At 37.4% G+C, this 20,635-nt stretch overlaps 1 pseudogene; it reads right to left on the bottom strand.

Annotated features, from left to right (window-relative positions):
* Positions 1-847: 847 nt before the first annotated feature.
* On the bottom strand, positions 848-19,813 carry LOC146723740 (uncharacterized; annotated as a pseudogene).
* Between the last annotated feature and the right edge of the window lie 822 nt (positions 19,814-20,635).

The following is a 20,635-nucleotide window of genomic DNA, read 5'->3' as shown; positions in this document are numbered from 1 at the left end:
ATATGATCTAATACCTATGTTTAAACCGTTAATGTCCTATTTGTCTTATTATTATAAGTTATTACTCAGCGAGTCTTATTTTGATATTTTGGATAAATTAGCAAACAACAAATAATAATAAGACAAATAGAGCATTAACGGTTTAAACATAGGTATTAGATCATATATAAACACGCACATTCTTCGATTAAGTAGAGTTTGAAATAAGATGTCTTTTTATATTATTGGTCTTGTCTTGTGTCATCTTCAATAACTTTTTCAAAAAACACGTGGTTAAAATTGTCAGAAAGAACAATGTCAAGTAAGCATATTGCTCATTGTTAAGGATATATATTTTAATTTTTGACATACGTTAATCGTCAATTTTTTTATTAATCGCAGCGTCTACGGAACGTATTAATTTCTCGCATATTAACGATAAAACTTTTCGAGATTTGGTAAAATCAAAGATCATATCAAGGCGAACATTTGTTGGATGTGACGGATTGAAACACGCTTTGACCGCTCATAAATTCTCGACTCTTATTAAAGAACTAACATTAATTTTCGATATTATGTGGAATTTTTGTATGATTTTGCATTTTTTAATAATTACTGTAATATAATACTGAAGAAGACCGCGTGCAGTTGAAATGTTTATTTTATAATAATTGTAATTTTCGCTTAAGTTTGAGTATAGAATGTTTGTAGGTTTTACATAATGTTTTATGTTTAGTTTATACATTGAACAAATTTTATTTGACAGAACAACTCTAATAATTGCTCTAATAAGTTGGCCTTTTTATTTATCACTAGTTTTATTTTTCTTATATATTTATTATACATATTTTTTCTTGTGTATTATGGATTAAAAAACTAAAGTTACCAGCTCGCAATTAATAAGTTGATGCTTGTTGAAGGCATCGCTAGCGCGTATTACATTTGCTAATTCTTTAAGATTCGTTACAGTAGACGCGATTTTGGAGAGTTGTGTATACTTGATATCGATTGTTCCAGTAAGTCTAGCCAGTCGATGGAATGTTATATCGATGCATGGATCGAGATTGAACATACGTTGTAACGTCGATTCGATCATCATTATATTACATTTGCAGATTCGAAACTTACGAGTTTGGTGTCGTTAATCGTGTGAAATCGCACTGTTAGTGGTCCAACATTTATCAGGAGACGCGGTAGTGTCTCCGGCCATGTTCAAACCCTAAAAGACCTTAAAAAAGACACTACAAGTCTCTTATTTTGCACCATCAAAGTCCATCTTTTAGGGGTGTAGAACTACTAAAATATAAAAAATTTTGAATTGCACGTAATATAACCTGAAAGGCGGCATCGCCACGAGTAATTTGAGCCAAGAAGGAATAAAATCGGTCAAGCCGTTCTGGAGATACAAGCGGTCAAAAAGTGACGTTTTTCATGAAAAATGAAGTAACGTCGTCTTCTTCTTCTTCTCTGTCCGCGTCCGCTGACGTCATCAGGATTATATATATATATATATATATATATATATATATATATATATAATATATATATAAATCTCTTCTCACTTTTCACTCACACCTCCCTCAACTTCCACCCACCCCTTTCCCTCCCACATCCCGCTCCCCCACCCCACTCCTACCCCTCTTTCGCCCTAACTCACCCTCTTTCGTCCTATTTTTTCAGTTTTTTCGTTCTCTCTCACCCTCTGTTGTCCTCTTTCACCCTCTTTCGTCCTCTTTCACCTTTTTTCGTCCTCTTTCACCATCTTTCGCCTCTTTTGTCCTCTTTCGTCCTCTTTCACCCTCTTTCGTCCTCTTTCACCATCTTTCGTCCTACCTCACTCTCTTTCGTCCTCTCTCACCCTCTTTCACCCTCTTTCGTCCTCTATCACCCCCTTTCGTCCTCTCTCACTCTCTTTCGTCCTCTTTCACCCTCTTTCGCCCTCTTTCACCCTCTTTCGTCCTCTTTCACCCTCTTTCATTCTCTCTCACCCTCTTTCACCCTCTTTCGTCCTCTTTCACCCCCTTTCGTCCTCTTTCACTTTTTTTCGTCCTCTTTCACCCTCTTTCGTCCTCTCACCCTCTTTCGTCCTCTTTCACCCTCTTTCGTCCTACCTCACCCTCTTTCGTCCTCTCTCACCCTCTTTCACCCTCTTTGTCCTCTTTCACCCCCTTTCGTCCTCTTTCACCCTCTTTCGCCCTCTTTCGTCCTCTCACCCTCTTTCGTCCTACCTCACCCTCTTTCGTCCTCTCTCACCCTCTTTCACCCTCTTTCGTCTTCTTTCACCCTCTTTCGCCCTTTTTCACCCTCTTTCGTCCTCTTTCACCCTCTTTTATTCTCTCTCACCCTCTTTCATTCCCTCTCACCCTCTTTCACCCTCTTTCGTCCTCTTTCACTCTCTTTCGTCCTCTCTAACCCTCTTTCATTCTTTCTCACCCTCTTTCGCCCTCTCTCACCCTCTTTCGTCCTCTTTTACTCTCCTTTGTCCTCTCTCACTTTCTTTCATTCTCTCTCACCTTCTTTTGACCTCTCTCATCCTCTTTCGTCCTCTTTCACTCTCCTTTGTCCTCTCTCACTCTTTCATTCTCTCTCACCCTCTTTCACCCTCTTTCGTCCTCTTTCACCCTCTTTCGTCCTCTTTCGTCCTCTTTCGCCCTCTTTCACCCAATTTTGTCCTCTTTCACCCTCTTTCGCTCATCTCGTCTTCTCTTACCCTCATTCGTCCTCTCTCACCCTATCTCCAAAAAATCATAAAAATGAAAAGGTCAAACCATGTTCAAAAGAAGGTCCTCAAAAATTTAAACCTAGTCTATACAATGAAAAATAATTACTCGTAATTCCAGAGTTCCAATTTGTTAATATCGAATAATGTATTTGTTTCAAGTAATGGCAGTAAAGTTAAATACATACCTATGTATATGCAGTTTTTGCTGTTAAATGTACTTGAACGAAAAAAATAATTAAATGATTTAAATATAGCACATTTTAAATCAAGAAACTTATACTATAATCGAACTCTGTTTAGAAAGAATGTTTGTTTTAATCACAATCACAATACCATTTTCTATTATTTCTCTTATTATTATCAATAATGTTATTCACCAAATAATTATAGTATCAATAATGTTTTGCGATTTATTTAACAATTCATAATATATAAAAAAACTGTTAATCTCGGCTCGAATTATTGTGTTACAATAAAAATAAAATCTCGACGGCAATCGGAGCCTGTGCGGACGACATGCACAAAATTAATAAATTAAAATGAGATCTCAAATCAAACTCATTTATTAAATTCTAAACGTTTCGACCCACTTCGGGTCTTCTTCAGTAGCTGCAAAATACAAAGAAACAAAAATAAAAGATAATCGGTACAAACAGAAAATTATAAAACTCGTATACATACAATCCGCAAATAAATTAAATATCATTCTCCTCCCTATTCAAACCGTCCGGCCGTCGGAGTGTCTCCCTAACGGTGACCATCGTCAGGAAGGAAACAGAGCAGTGACTCCCTTACCAACACTAATCAACATAGTATAAATTAAACGTAGAAAAATCCACAAGAATTAAAAATTAAAAACCGGGAAGAACACTCACCCCGACAGTAAAAACAGAGAGAAGACGATGCTACACGTGACACATCACTCTAACGACTGTGCGGTATTCTACCTCGACACAGTCAATACATATATACGCAAAAAACAAATATAAAAATAAAATATGAAAATAAAAATAAAAACAACTAAAACTTATCGGCACTCATGTCAAAGGTCTAATAAAAAAACCCGGCCATGTATAATCACAAAGCTAGATTTTGGTAAATTTTTCTATTAACAGATCAAAATTTTTGTTTAATTTATCATTGTCGCTATGTAAATTTAAACTATTCCTCTGACGTTTTATGTGGATCATTTCGGATATCAAACGTTTACCTAAAAAGGCTCCTCGTCTAAGACTTTTACATCCTCCCAATTAAATTCATGGTTCAATAATCTATGTTCCGATATGACTGATAATTGTGACGCGTTTCTTTTTATGTTGTTGCGATGTTCTTTCATCCTAGTTTTCAACAATCTACCCGTCTGCCCTACGTACGACGCATCACAATCCATACAATCAATTTTATAAACTACATTGTTATGGAGTTCCCTTGGTAACTTATCCTTGTGTACTTTGAATAATGTATGTTATCAACAGACTTTTGGCACGCCTATGGGTTCCCCCCTCTCACCGATCATTGCGGATATCACGTTGCAAGATTTGGAGAGTAGAGCGATTGCTGCGATTCCAATGCATTTCTATTTTATTTTAGATATGTTGACGATATCGCGTTGGCGGCCCCACCCTCCATGCTTAAAATTGTTTTAAACACTTTCAATTCTTTCCATCCTAGATTGCAGTTCACCATGGAGGAGGGGGTTGACAACCGATTGAATTTTTTAGACGTCACCATTATTATAAATGATGGGAGCATTGAGTTTGATTTGTTTTATAAGCCAACGTATTCAGGTAGATATTTAAATTTTGAATCGCAGCATCCTCTCTGTCATAAGAAAGGCACCATTATCAGCCTCATAGATAGAGTTTTTTGGCTATCTCATCCGAAATTCCATAAAGGTAACTTTGAGTCTATGATTGGAGTTCTTTTGTCTAATAATTATCCTCTCAATTTGATATTTCAAACATTACAAGCGCGGTTAAAAAAGTTGTTCTTCCGCTACAATAATAAGTTGCATAACAATAGTGCAAATATATGCAATGACGGACTTCCGTTTCCGGTTGCGTGTGAGAAGGTTGAGGTGCTGTCAGTGTGTGTATTTGAGTGGAATATTAGAGGTGTGAGGAAGAGAAAGGGGGAGAGAGAGTGAGAGAGTGAGAAGCTGGAGGTGGCGAATGCAAAGGGAGTGCAGGCAGGTGGGGTGAGAAGGGAATAGAGCGGTGAGAAGGAAGAGAAGTGATGCAGGTAGAGTGAGTTGGCAGTTTGGAAGATAGATCAGGGGCACAAGGGGAGAGGAAGGTACTAGGAAAGAAGAGTGCAGGTGTAAAAGGAGAGGAGAGATAGGGGATAGGTGTAGGTGCGGGGAAAGTCTCTAGTGACAGAGGAACCAGTCGAGGATATAGGGAAAGTCACTAGCAGAGGAGAAAGTAACTGAAATAGGGTATAGGAAAAGTCACTAGGCATAGAGCAAAGGAAATATAGATGGAAAGAAAAGAAATAGAGGAGATAGAAAGATTAAAGAAGTCGGAGAAATGGGAGAAAAGAGGGAGCACAGGGACGGCAGAGGAGGTTTTGAAAAGGAAAAGGGAGGAATTAGAGGAAGTAGGATTGAGAAAGGAGAGAGAGGAAAAAGGGGATTTGGAGTGGGCGTTCAGGAGAAGTAAAAAGGTGATAAGGTCGCCAGAGGTTGAAAGGAGGGAGGAGGCAGGAGGGATAGGGGAGATATTGAAAGAGATGGGGAGGGAATGGAAGGAGGAGATAATTCAGGAGATGAGAGAGATAAGAAGAGAAATTAGAGAAGAGATTAAGGAGGGAGTAAGAGGGCAGGAGGAATTAAGGGAGGAGGTAAGGGGGCTAAAAAAGAAAATGGAGAAGAGGGAGAAAAGGTGGGAGAGAGAAAGGGAGGAATTTATGGAAAAGATTAAGGGAGATGGGGAAGAAAATGGAAGAATTAGAGATAGGAAAAAAGGGGGAGAGAGAGAAAGGGGAGAAGGGAAAGGAGATTGAGGAGATGGATGATAGGATTAAGAGAATGGAATGGAAATGGGAGAGAAAGGAAAGAGAAGAAAAGAGAAAGAATGTGATAATAAAAGGAATTAAGGGAGGAGAAGGGAGGGTGAAAGGGGAGGTGGAGAAATTATTGAAAGAGATAGGGGTAGGGGGGCAGGTAGAGAAAGTGAGAAGAATAGGGGAAGGGAGAAGGGACGGGACAAGTATAGCATTAGTAAGGGTGGGAGAGATGGAGGTTAAAAGGGAGATAATGGAAAAGAAAAGGAGGTTGAGAGGAAGGAAGGAGAGGATTGAAGAGGATCTAACGTGGAAAGAAAGAAGGATGATGTGGAGATTAGGAGAGTTGGCGAGAGGGAAAGAAAGAGAGGGAAGGAGGGCATGGGTAAGGTATGGGAGAATTTGGATGAGAGGTAAATGGTGGAGATGGGACGAGGTGAAAGAGGAACTAAAGGAGGAAAGAGCAGGGGATGAGAGAAGGGAAGAGAGGAGAAAGGAGGGAATAGAAGGAAAGGGGATGGAAATAATACAGAGGACGGGAAAGGAGGGGAGGAAAAGAGTGGGGAAGGAAGGGTAAAAAAGAGAAAGAGAAAGAGGAGGGAAGTGGGAGGTAAAGGGCAAGGGAGAGGAGGGGAGAAAGGAAAGGAGGAAGGAGAAGAGGAGGAAGGATGGAAGGTGGCATTCTGGAATGTGACGGGATTAAGAAATAAGGACGCGGACTTCTGGGAAGCGGTAGGAGAATGGGATGTAATGTTTTTTCTAGAGACATGGATAGATGAAAAAGGGTGGGAAAGGATAAAAGGGAGGATGCCGGGAGGATATAAATGGGAGGTGCAATATGCGAGGAGGAAGAGTAAAAAAGGAAGGGCTATGGGTGGAATTATAGTGGGGGTGAGAAAAGGGGTAGGAATAGAAGGAAAATGTAAGGCGGATAAAGAGGGAATGGTGGAGGTGGTGATAGGAAAAGGAGGGGAGAGATGGAGGTTGGTGGGAGTGTACATAAATGGGGAGATGGAGAAGAAGCTAGGGGAGATGAATGAGTGGATGGAGGAGGAGGGAGACAGAGTAAGAACGATAATAGAGAGGGATTTTAATGCAAGAACGGGAAATTTAGGAGAAAGAGTGGAGATAGGAGAGGAGGAAGGAGGGGAAGGGAAGGGAAGAAAATCAAGAGATACAAAAGTAAATGGGGAAGGGAGAAGGTTGGTAAAGAAGTTGGAGAAAAAGGGGTGGGCGATAATGAATGGAGGAATAGCAGGGGATGAGGAAGGGGGGTGGACGTATATGGGGCCGAATGGGAAATCGGTAATAGATTACATAATAGGTAATGAGGAGGTAAGAGAGGAAATCAGGAAGAGATAGGTGAAAAGGTGGACTCGGATCACATGCCGTTAATAGTGTGGTTTGAAGGGAAAGGAGGAGGAGGGGAAAGAAAAGGAAAAAAGAGGAGGAGATGGAACTGGACGGAAGAGGGGAAGGAGGAATTTAGGGAGAAGATAGAGGAAATTGAAGCAGAGGAATGAACAAGAAAAGGAGGGTGTAGAGGGGGAGTGGGAGGAGAAGAAAAAGAAGATACAGGAAGTGTTAGATAAGGGGAATGAGAGAGAAGGAAAGGAGAAAAAAGAAAAAAGGAGAGGGTGGTTTGATAGGGAGTGTAGAAGAGAAAAGGGGGAGGTGGCAAAGGTGTTAAAAAGGTGGAGGAGGATAGGGGGGAAAGGAGAAAAATACAGGAAAAGATAAAAGGAGTATGAGAGATTATGTAGAAAGAAGAAGGAGGAGGAGAATGAGGAGTGGACGAAGAAAGCAATGGAAGCGAGGACGGAGGGGCAGGTTTGGGAGGTGGTTAGGAGGGAAAGGGGAAAAGGAAAAGGAGGAATGGGTGAGGGGATTGAGATGGAAGAATGGAACAGATATTTTAGAGATCTATTAGGAGGGGTAGAGTCGAGAGTGATAATGGGAGGAAGTAAGATGGAGAAGGAGAGAGGAGAAGATCAGATAGAAAAGGGAGAAATTAGGAGGGCGATAGGTAAGATAAAGGAAAGAAAGGCGGTGGGGGTGGATGGGATTCCGGGAGAAGTGTGGAAATTTGGAGGAGAGGGAATAGAGAAGTGGGTATGGGAGTTATGCAATAGGATATGGAAGGGGGAGGGGTGGATAAGGGAGTGGAGTGAGGGGCTGGTGGTGCCAATCTTGAAGAGGGGTGAGGGAAAGGAGGTTTCGGAGTACAGGGGGGTAACTCTGACACCGTCGTTATACAAAGTATATGCGACGGTGTTGGCAGAGAGATTGAAGGGAGAGATAGAAGAAAAAGGGATGTTACCACCGTATCAAACGGGGTTCAGGAAAGGGATGAGAACGGTGGACAATATTTATGTACTAAATTATCTAATAAACAGACAAATAAGTAGGAAAGGAAAGCAAATGGTACTACTGTTTGTGGACCTGAGAGCAGCGTTTGATTCGGTGGACAGAGTGAAGCTGATGGCGGCGTTAAGAGGGAGGGGAGTGAAGGAAGAGACGGTGAGGAGGTGCGAGGAAGTGCTAGGAGAGATAGGGTTCAGGGTTAAAATAAGGAAGGAGGTGGGTGAGAAGTTTTGGACGGGGAGGGGGGTGAGACAGGGATGCCCACTGAGCCCACTTTTGTTTAACATGTTGATGGCGGACTTGGAGGAGGAAATGGAGAAAGGGAGATGGGGGGGGTGTGAGATTAGGAGAGGGCAAGGTCTATACGTTAGCGTACGCGGATGACGTGGTGCTGTTGGCAGAAGATGAGGGGGGGATGAGGTGTATGATGTTAGGGAGATATCTGGAGGGGAAGGGACTGGAATTGAATGAGAAGAAGTCGAAGGTGATGAGATGCAGGAAAGGGGGAGGGAGGTTAAAAAAGGCTAGTTGGTTTTGAAAGGGAAAAAAATTAGAGGAGGTAAAAGAGTACAAGTACTTAGGATATGTGATTCAAAGGAATGGGGGGCAAGAGGGACAGGTAAGGGACAGAATAAAAAGAGGGGCAGCAATTATGGGACAGGTATGGGGAATAGGTAAGAGGAGATTTGGGAATAACTGGGGGAGGAGGTTGTGGCTCTTTGATGCGTTAGTATAGACGGTTTTAGGATACGGGGTGGAAATATGGGGATGGGAAGAGAGAGAGGGATTGGAAAGGATACAAGAAAGGTATCTGAGATGGATGTTAGGAGTGGATTGGGGAACGCCTGGATATATGGTAAGGGAGGAATTGCAAAGGGAAAAGATAAGGACAAGGATGGAAAGAAGAGCGTGGGGATATGAGAGAAGGCTAGAGGAGGGTAAGGGAGGATGGTTGGCGAGAATATGTTTGGGGGAGATTAAAGAAAGGGCAAAGAAAGGAGGGGAATTGTCAGGATGGGAGAGAGAAAGGAGGGAATTTTTTTAGGGTAAGGGGATGGTATTAAGGGAGATAGAGGAAAGAAGAGAAAAGGGGGAGTTCAGATGGGAAGAAGTTGAGGAATGGGAAAGAAAGGAACAGAGGGAGGAGAGGGTAGGAAAAATGATAAAATCGGAATATAATAGTGGTACAAACAGATTAAAGGGGAGGAGATTCCGGGCTATTTGAAGAAAGGGTGGGCGGAAGGTAAATGGAGGAGGATGGCAAGGTATAGACTGGGGAATGAAATGAAGGGAAATAGGTATTGGGAAAAGGAGGAGGATAGGAAGTGCAGGATATGTGGGAGAGGGTTAGAGACGTGGGAGCATGTGTGGGAGGAATGTATGGATTGGGGAAGGGAAGAGAGCTGGCAGGAAATGGTAAAGGAGATATTAGGAGAAGAGGGAGAAGGGGAAATATGGTTAAAAAGGTTAGAGGAAGCAAGAGGGAAAGGGGAAGGGGAGAAGGAGAAGGAGAAAAAAGGAGGACAGGGGGATGAGAGAGGATAGGAGATGAGGGGAGAGAGAGAGGGGGGAAGTGAGTGTGAGAGTGAGTGTGAGAGAGAGAGAGGGAGGGAGAGGAAAGGAATGGAAAAATAACGGTAACCGGAAGCGGAGGTCCAACATAGGCTAAGTAGAATGTAAGATTGCGTAGGTTAAGTTAATTTAGGATAAGAAAGGTTAGGGAAAGGCGGACGTGTGTGTGTGTGTAGGTAGGGCAGAAATGCGAGAAAAGAGGAAAAAGGCGGCGAAGAGGAGAGGCGTGGCGAAAAATATGTAAATATGTAATTAGGTTAAGTTATAGGTATAAGTTTAGGTTAAGGAAAAGAAAGGAATAAAGGTTTGGGAACGCTCCTTTAAAAAAAAAGCGCCTTGTAATCCCCAATTGGGGCGGCAATAAATATATCTATCTATCTATCTATCTATCTAAATATATGCAATGACAAGATCCTTACGCAGAAAAAAGTTTCGTACTTTAATATTCCGTATAAAAAAACTATTAATCTCGGCTCGAATTATTGTGTTACAATAAAAATAAAATCTCGACGGCAATCGGAGCCTATGCGGATGACATGCACAAAATTAATAAATTAAAATGAGATCTCAAGTCAAACTCATTTATTAAATTCTAAACGTTTCGACCCACTTCGGGTCTTCTTCAGTAGCTGCAAAATACAAAGAAACAAAAATAGAAGATAATCGGTACAATCAGAAAATTATAAAACTCGTATACATACAATCCGCAAATAAATTAAATATCATTCTCCTCCCTATTCAAACCGTCCGGCCGTCGGAGTGTCTCCCTAACGGTGACCATCGTCAGGAAGGAAGCGGAGCAGTGACTCCCTTACCAACACTAATCAACATGGTATAAATTAAACGTAGAACAATTCACAAGAATTAAAAATTAAGAACCGGGAAGAACACTCACCCCGACAGCAAAAACAGAGAGAAGACGATGCTACACGTGACACATCACTCTAACGACTGTGCGGTATTCTACCTCGACACAGTCGATACATATATACGCAAAAAACAAATATAAAAATAAAATATGAAAATAAAAATAAAAATAAAAACAACTAAACTAATCGGCACTCATATCAAAAGTCTAACAAAAAAACCCGGCTATGTAAAATCACAAAGCTAGATTTTGGTAAATTTTTCTATTAACAGATCAAGATTCTCGTTTAATTTATCAGTGTCGCTATGTAAATTTAAACTATTCCTCTGACGTTTTATGTGGATCATTTCGGATATCAAACGTTTACCTAAAAAAGACTCCTCGTCTAAGACTTTTACATCCTCCCAATTAAATTCATGGTTCAATAATCTATGTTCCGATATGACTGATAATTGTGACGCGTTTCTTTTTATGTTGTTGCGATGTTCTTTCATCCTAGAATTCAACAATCTACCCGTCTGCCCTACGACGCATCACAATCCATACAATCAATTTTATAAACTACATTATTATGGAGTTCTCTTGGTAACTTATCTTTGTGTACTTTAATGAATTTACGGAGACTGTTAATTGCTGTATATGATGGAATGACATCCAAATCACGTGTAATGTCCTCGATTCTCTTCGATACATTATTAATATACGGAATATTAAAGTACGAAACTTTTTTCTGCGTTAGAATCTTGTCATTGCATACATTTGCTCTATTGTTATGCAACTTATTATTATAGCGGAAGAACAACTTTTTTAACCGCGCTTGTAATGTGTGAAATATCAAATTGAGAGGATAATTATTAGACAAAAGAACTCCAATCATAGACTCAAAGTTAACTTTATGGAATTTCGGATGAGATAGCCAAAAAACTCTATCTATGAGGCTGATAATGGTGCCTTTTTTATGACAGAGAGGATGCTGCGATTCAAAATTTAAATATCTACCTGAATACGTCGGCTTATGAAACAATTTTAATATTCCGTATATTAATAATGTATCGAAGAGAATTGAGGACATTACACGTGATTTGGATGTCATTCCATTCTATACAGCAATTAAAAGTCTCCGTAAATTCATCAAAGTACACAAGGATAAGTTACCAAGGAAACTCCATAACAATGTAGTTTATAAAATTGATTGTATGGATTGTGATGCGTCGTACGTAGGGCAGACGGGTAGATTGTTGAAAACTAGGATGAAAGAACATCGCAACAACATAAAAAGAAACGCGTCACAATTATCAGTCATATCGGAACATAGATTATTGAACCATGAATTTAATTGGGAGGATGTAAAAGTCTTAGACGAGGAGCCTTTTTTAGGTAAACGTTTAATATCCGAAATGATCCACATAAAACGTCAGAGGAATAGTTTAAATTTACATAGCGACACTGATAAATTAAACGAGAATTTTGATCTGTTAATAGAAAAATTTACCAAAATCTAGCTTTGTGATTATACATGGCCGGGTTTTTTTATTAGACCTTTGACATGAGTGCCGATAAGTTTTAGTTGTTTTTATTTTTATTTTCATATTTTATTTTTATATTTGTTTTTTGCGTATATATGTATTGACTGTGTCGAGGTAGAATACCGCACAGTCGTTAGAGTGATGTGTCACGTGTAGCATCGTCTTCTCTCTGTTTTTACTGTCGGGGTGAGTGTTCTTCCCGGTTTTTAATTTTTAATTCTTGTGGATTTTTCTACGTTTAATTTATACTATGTTGATTAATGTTGGTAAGGGAGTCACTGCTCTGTTTCCTTCCTGACGATGGTCACCGTTAGGGAGACACTCCGACGGCCGGACGGTTTGAATAGGGAGGAGAATGATATTTAATTTATTTGCGGATTGTATGTATACGAGTTTTATAATTTTCTGTTTGTACCGATTATCTTTTATTTTTGTTTCTTTGTATTTTGCAGCTACTGAAGAAGACCCGAAGTGGGTCGAAACGTTTAGAATTTAATAAATGAGTTTGATTTGAGATCTCATTTTAATTTATTAATTTTGTGCATGTCGTCCGCACAGGCTCCGATTGCCGTCGAGATTTTATTTTTATTGTAATTCATAATATGTTAGGGTTATAAAGTTTTATCTATAAGGTTTTTTATTAAATAAAATGAAGAATGTATATATATGTATATTTATTTATGTATTATTATCATATATTATTATCATATATATTATCATTGTATCACGAGTTGCACATTCTCGTTCGAGGTATACCCAAGAAATCTAAAGTGGTTTGAAAAAATTTGGTAGATATTAATAAAGTGTATAAAGCTTTACAATGGTTGAAAGAAAATAATCTTCATTACTCGAAAATTCGTCTTCCGGCGTCATCTGATGATCTATTAAATGATAAATAAAGTTGCAGGAAACAGAATATCGGATTGTCGATGACGAAAGCGACAATGACGAAATAAATGAGGTGGTTGAGAAATTACCAGCATTGAATTTGTACAATGTACAGGAAAACAAAAATAATAATGATCAAATCGTTTTAAAACGTAGGGCTTTCCTCACACAAATCACTGAAGATTCGGATATTAACGATCAGTATACAATATACTCAATACACGCGAAAAGAATCGATAACGAATCTGCATTGAAGCTTTATCAAATGATGAAAATTGAAGATTTTCCAATGGATAATCGTTATAAATATCTGGATGTCATGTGTTTCCCTGATTTATACCCTGATGGTGTCAATGGACAACGAGAAGATAGAAACTTTGAATTGCCGGAATATTTATTTATTAGAACACGATTGATGTCGAAACATAGTAGATTCAGGTTGAATCTGCAGTATCTGTTTTTCCTTCTCAATGATGCTAACTACCGACAGTTGAAAAGTGGTATCTATTATACGATGATGGTTACTAACCCACGAGAGAGATACACTGCTGGTAGATACTTGAACGAATTGAAAGGTTACGAATTAGAATTGAATTTAATGAGTATTTTTGCAAAATTGAGAAATACGGATCAATTTTGACGACAACCGTCCAATAATGTAAAATGCATGACTTTGCATTACGGTCCAGCGATGTGGTTTTTGACTTTGAGTCCAGTATTGAGATGCTCCAGTATTAGGAAAATCGCCGGATGAAGAAGTTGCTACGTTTATTCGAAAATACGTAACGTGTGAAATTCCAGATGAAAATGTTTTGCCAACGTTGTACGATACGGTAATAAGTGATCAGAATCATAAACATAACTCGTATTGCATGCGTACGAAAAAAACGGAAACTAATATATACAGAAAGTGTCGGTTCGATTTTCCTCGGCCAGTTACTGAGAATTTCGTTTTAAGAGACGTTATCACTTCGATAGTCAGTAGAAAAAATTTACGCAGTAAGAGCAGATTGTACGATCTTCCTCGCAAAGAGTCGGAAAGGTTTATAAATGATTATAATCCGGCTATCAAATTAGCCTGGGAGGGAAATATGGACATACAATTTATTGGAAAAAAAATCAGAGTTTTTAAACTCATATTTAACAAAATACACGACAAAGTCGGAAAAATGCAATACAGACTTTGAAGTGATAGATTCGAATAAGTCCTTGGCATCGAAACTGTGGAATTTTGCAATGCGTTCATTAAATAACAGAGAATGCGGTGCTTTAGAAGCTGCGGATACACTATTAGGGAATCCCTTGTTGGTATGGATAATGATACCATGGTCAAATGGATCGATGTTAATGAGGTAAGAAATAGAAAAGTTAAAACATTTAATGAAATTAAAGCTCTCGATGAAAATTCTACGAATATTTACTGTTCGTCACTCATCGATGATTACTATCCAAATAGACCTCAGGAATTAGAATCATTGAATTTGTACGATTTTGCCAGATTCTGGGAAATTACGAAACAGATGCCAAATAATGACGAAGTCAAGTGTTACAAACTGGCATCGGGTTTATTTTTAAAAAAACGAAAAAAGGGTTATTTAATTAACCATTATCGATTTAATATAAAAACTGAGCCCGAAAAATACTTTTACTCGCTGCTTCTTCTGTTCAAACCATGGAAAGATTTGAGTGAACTCAAAGGTACATTCGAGACTTACACGGATGCCTTTAAGAATTCAGAGTCTGTTTTAACGAAGGTAATGAAATATCACGAAAGGCTCGAAGAAATACAGAAAGCTTTTGAGAACGTTGCTGAATTAATTGAGAAGCGCGAAAATGATCTGAAAACAGCAGACAGAGACAAATCCGATGACGATGAACTGGATTGTAATCCGATAGAAGCTGACGACGCGATGAAAGATCTGGAAAATTTTGGTAAGATTGACGATTGATTTATCGCAAATGATGTCGCAATTGAACAAAGACCAGAAAAGAGTCTTTGATGGAGTATGTCAAGTTTTACAAGATAAGAATCAGATTCTGCGACTGTACGTAAGTGGCGAGGGTGGTACAGGGAAAAGTTTTCTAATTGAAACGATTAAACATTGGATCAGAATAAATTTGGAAAAAACGACTTCCATATCTGCTCCCACGGGTATCGCAGCATTCAATATCGATGGCTTGACACAATTCATAGAATGTTTCAACTACCCGTTAGTCATGAATCTACACCAAAATATACGCAATTGTCAGACATGGTCTTGAAAACTTTGAGAAACAAATTTAAGAATGTCGAATTATTTATAATCGATGAAGTATCCATGATTTCAAATGTGACACTTATGTTTATCAATCTACGATTATGTGAAATCTTTGATACGACAGATACAGATGATGGTTTCTTTGGCAGAAAACACATTCTCCTGTTTGGGGACTTGTTGCAGTTTCCTCCTGTAAAAGGACAATTTTTGTTTGTTAAAATGTCTCGATCAGAGATTCAGAAGTATTTAGGTACCATGGGTGGATGTGATTTGTGGAGATTGTTCGAGTACGACGAACTTTTGATTAATATGCGACAAAAATGCGACAATACATATCGTGATATACTTTCTAGAATACGAATAGAGAGGTTTAGTAACGGATTCTGACATCAATGTTCTTCAGTCTAGAAAAATCAATTTTAAAGAAAGTAGTTGCGACGAAAGATTGAATGAACTTTGCACTTATATGAATCAATTACCGATTGATACAATTTGTTTATTGCCCACGTGTTCTTCGTGCAAGGTTTTGAACACAGCAATGCTCAATAAAATCGACAGCGATAAAATTCTACTGATAGCAGAAGATGATGTCGACTGTGCTCCAGCAATGAAAAAAAGATGCATAAAATTTTGGAAGACAAAGATGATAAAGTGTCTAAAACAGCTGGCATTGAAAGAGTAATAGCGATTAAAATTGGCGCTAAAGTGATGATTTGACGAAACATTGACGTAACTTTGGGACTTGTCAATGGAACGATAGGCAATGTAGTTGCAGTTAATCGCTCTGCTGACGGCAATTGTATTGATTCCATCAAAATAGTTATTTCGGATAACAAAGAAATCGCAATAACAAAAGTAGATATTAAATTTGAAGTATTCCACAAATTAGTGGTACATTAGAAACAATTTCCATTGTCTCTCAGTTATGGAATAACTATACACAAAAGTCAAGGAATTACATGTAACAATGCAATGATGGATTTAGGAACGACTGTATTCAGTGATGGTCAAGCCTATGTAGGTTTGTCACGAGTAAGTAAATTGGAAGGCCTACATTTGATAAATTTCAATCCAGCATCAGTTAAAGCAAACTCGAGAGCCATTGTAGAATATAATTGACTGAGATCTATATATTTAAATCTGAACTGCTACAAATCAATCCGTCCGAGAAAAAGGTTGTGAAAATGTACGATCGTCCGCGATGGGCTATCCCTAATATCATTGATAATATGCAGAATTATGATTGTGAGGAACCAGAAAGTATAGTTACGTGGAAAATATATGGCCTTTGCAATAACGATGCTGTTTCGTGTTACGCTAATGTAATATTACAATGTGCGTTTCATTGCGTACGTATTAGGCAACAAATACTGAAAAATAAAGCATCGAATGCATTGACTGATGCTATCTGCGCGTATGGTGAACGTAAATATTGCAACATTCAAGCGGTTAAAAGATCTGTCGGAAAACGCTTCGAAGAACGAACACAACAAGATGTTTCAGAATTTTTTACGGCTCTAATGTCGACGTATTCCGACATCAATGATGTATTAGAACTCGAATTAAAGCACGTAACATGTTGCTCGAATGTCAAATGTAATTACAATGTAACTAAGCTGGAAAGCAGTAGTTTGCTAATATTACCTATACATTCGACATTAAAAAGGAAAAAAGGTGTCACTCTACAAAGTGTAATTAATGTAGAATTTTCTAAATGGGAAACGATAAACGGCAATTGTAACGAATGTAAGGGTACCGTGTTGAAAAGGAAAACCGTAATCGAATCAACTTTATCCGTCGTAGTAATACAGCTCAATTTATATACTTTTGTAAACGGTGCTTCTAAAAAAATTATCAACAATCGGATTAACGCCGTGCCGACGAGTAATATCACGATTAAAGAAAAAAAGTACAAGGTAATAAACGCTATATTTCACGAAGGTGAAGAAATGAATCGTGGTCACTACACGTGTATGTTGAGAGCTGACACAAAATCGGAATGGTATTACTTTAATGATATGGAAGTGTTCAAGAAAAAATGGCCAAAAGGAGCACAAGGGGCATACATATTGTTCTTAGAACAGATTAAATAATGGCGCTGTATAAAGGCTGCCGTAAGCGCCGAAATGAAACATCGGCTGCTCTGGCGCTGTATAAAAGTTGCCGTAAGCGCCAAAATAAAATATCGGCTGCTCTGGCGCTTTATAAAAGCTGCTGTAAGCGCTGCGTTAAAACGAGTGCAATAAGTTTCTAATTTGACCTAGGCTTCATGACATTTCAAAAAGTATCATCCAGAAAAAAATTATCAGACAGAAATATGTATGTCGTGTTAAAATCGGAGAGACGAAGAAAAATATATGGTTGCGTTCTCACGAGAATGGGCGATGGAGGGGCCCATTCTTTATTTTCAATATTCATACAAGAATATAAATTCATTCTGTTGCAATTAAAATTAATGTGCAATGTATCGTTAAAAGTTATTACAATTATACAAACATTTACATATATGATTAAATAAAATATATATGTATACTATAATATAATTATATATTTTATATATGTACATATATACCATATATTTCAATTATTTTGAACTGTATTGCATAAATTGTTACTTATACAAAGTTATGTGATAAGAATCGAAAATACATATATTTGTGATACTTGAATTACTAGAATGCTGCTCTATATACCTGTACTTTAAAAAGTAACTGATATTCTAAAAAAATCATAAAAATGAAAAGGTCAGGCCATGTTCAAAAGAAGGTACTCAAAAATTTAAACCTTTCAAAATTTAAACGATCTAATAATAAATTATCACGAAAAGTAACTGATATGTTATTCAAGGTGCCAGTTCAAAGTGAACGTACGTAAAGTGTATATTATCTAAATTTAGTAATAATATATTACCATGAAAAGTAACTGTGATATTTTATTCAAGGTGCAAGTTTACATTGAACATACATACATATAAGTAAAACTGATTACAATTTGATTCTAGAAAATAAGTGCGATATGTTATTCTTAGTGCACAAAATATAATAGTCGTTTATAGAGATTTGATTTGAAATTCATACTAGCCCGTACAATGAAAAATAATTGCTCGTAATTTCAGAGTACCAATTTGTTAATGACTCAGAAAAATAACATGGCGGCCTGCTCTCAAAAAACTATGATGTTTTTCGATGTCCATTTAGAAATAATGTCGAAGCTCTTACAGAATAATTACTATAACATTTGAAGTACGAAAAGTAATTACATTAGAAGAAGATTAGATTAGAATAAGGATTCAACGTATTTTTAAAAGCTCTACACACAACGAAGTGAATATACAAAACTATATACAAATACCTTTTTCTTCTGTGTTTCTAAAGAAAATTGTAAGTCAAATGAAACCTTGCTATTCAAAACCTATTTTTCATGATCGCAAGACACTATTTTCTATTTAAAAGACGTCTGCTAAAATTTTAATAAATAGATATTATTTATGATAGAAATGAAGAATTTGTGCTTTACAGTATATGGATAGTACATGGTTATTTCAAACACTGAACCGATGCATACAACAAAACTTTTCTCTGTCTATTCAATAAATTACTGATAATGTTAAATCCCAATCACATATGCCACCTTGCCTAGGTTAATGATGGTCATTAACGGGAAATTTTACTAAAGAAAGATTGGAGATTTTTAATTTATACAATTTTCACAACTCTTATTTCAATTATTTATTCTATCCATCGAAAGTTTTTTGAGAGCAGGCCGCCATGTTATTTTTCTGAGTCATTAACAAATTGGTACTCTGGAATTACGAGCAATTATTTTTCATTGTACGGGCTAGTATGAATTTCAAATCAAATCTCTATAAACGACTATTATATTTTGTGCACTAAGAATAACATATCGCACTTATTTTCTAGAATCAAATTGTAATCAGTTTTACTTATATGTATGTATTGTATGTTCAATGTGAACTTGCACCTTGAATAAAATATCACAGTTACTTTTCATGGTAATATATTATTACTAAATTTAGATAATATACACTTTACGTATGTTCACTTTGAACTGGCACCTTGAATAACATATCAGTTACTTTTCGTGATAATTTATTATTAGATCGTTTAAATTTTTGAGTACCTTCTTTTGAACATGGCCTGACCTTTTCATTTTATGATTTTTTTAGGATAAAATTATATACATTTTTAGTGGAATCGTTCCGAAAAATATTGTGACGCTGCTCGTAAAGTCCCTTCCAAGTCTCGATTGATAGTATCAATTGTTTTCCCCGATGATCTCCTATGACGATTTCCACGTAACTCAGTGGACCCGCGTTGATACCAATTTCGAGGAATTTGAATTCCGTGGCTGTCAATGCGTATCGTCTTCCTAGTATACGAGCCGCATGACTCTCCTGCAAAATGCTGTAGAAAAATGAAATTAATATTTAGAAAATAAAAACAATTCTAATAAAAGCAATTTGTAATAATATAAAAAATAGAAGTGTATAATACATAATAGAAAAAAGTTAAACTTACTCGTCACATTTGTTCTCAAGCGATGAAGTTTCAGCACGACTCGGCACGTAATAATTCATGCGACTGCCGCTGCAGCTTCTTTTGTTGAAGTACATTTTTCTATGTTCCGAAAATGTGAACTATTGGTTTGAATGGTTAACGTGAAACTAATCGTACAAAAAAATTTAAAATATATACTTATTTTTTTCAAAAACAGTGAGGATAAATGTGGTGGGAGTAAATGTGATGGGAGAGTTTTTGGGAGTATTTCTAGCGCTTTGAAATTTAAGAGAAGAGAGAGAGACATCACTCGGACAACATTAAAGATTCAATAAAAAATTTAGAATATATTGATTTCCCAAAGATAGTAGGGGTAAATGTGGTAAGGCCCCCTCCTTACCCCCCCTGGTAAATGTAATGGGGAGATTGCGTCTAGCGCTCTGAGATTTAGGAAAAGAGAGAGACATCGCTCGGTTAAAAAGAATTCTTAGAAACAAAAAAGAATGGGAAAGGTAAATAAGAAATAAAATTTTTTTAATATGTTTACATATTTTATTTTTTCAAATATTCTTTCTGGCGTTGTGACCATCAGTTAAATATTTTGAATACATTCTGTAATGCGCAATTTTTAACATGTTTTTCACATTGCATAGTGTTTTTAACATCTAGATTGTTTAGAGACTTAATGTTGTCGTAATCTGCATCCAAGATCTCAATTATAAAACCGTTTCTTTCATCATCCATTATATCGGCTAGCCATTTTCGCTTTTCAAGTCCTTTTACGTATACGATAGAGGATTCTTCTTCATCTTCTTGTAATTTTTTATTTATTCCAACGATAGCTGCAGTAATCAAGCGCTGAGCCATGCTGTATGGAACGTTTCCATCTTCCCATTGTAAGCCATGATGGTGTTGAATCAACCATGAGACTTGACGCC

Source organism: Nylanderia fulva, unplaced genomic scaffold, assembly GCF_048542155.1.
Source record: "Nylanderia fulva isolate GAGA-0341 unplaced genomic scaffold, ASM4854215v1 Scaffold170, whole genome shotgun sequence".
Taxonomy (NCBI): Eukaryota; Metazoa; Arthropoda; class Insecta; order Hymenoptera; family Formicidae; genus Nylanderia; species Nylanderia fulva.
The sequence above is the reverse complement of the archived record's forward strand: the minus strand, read 5'-3'. Positions and strand labels throughout refer to the sequence as shown.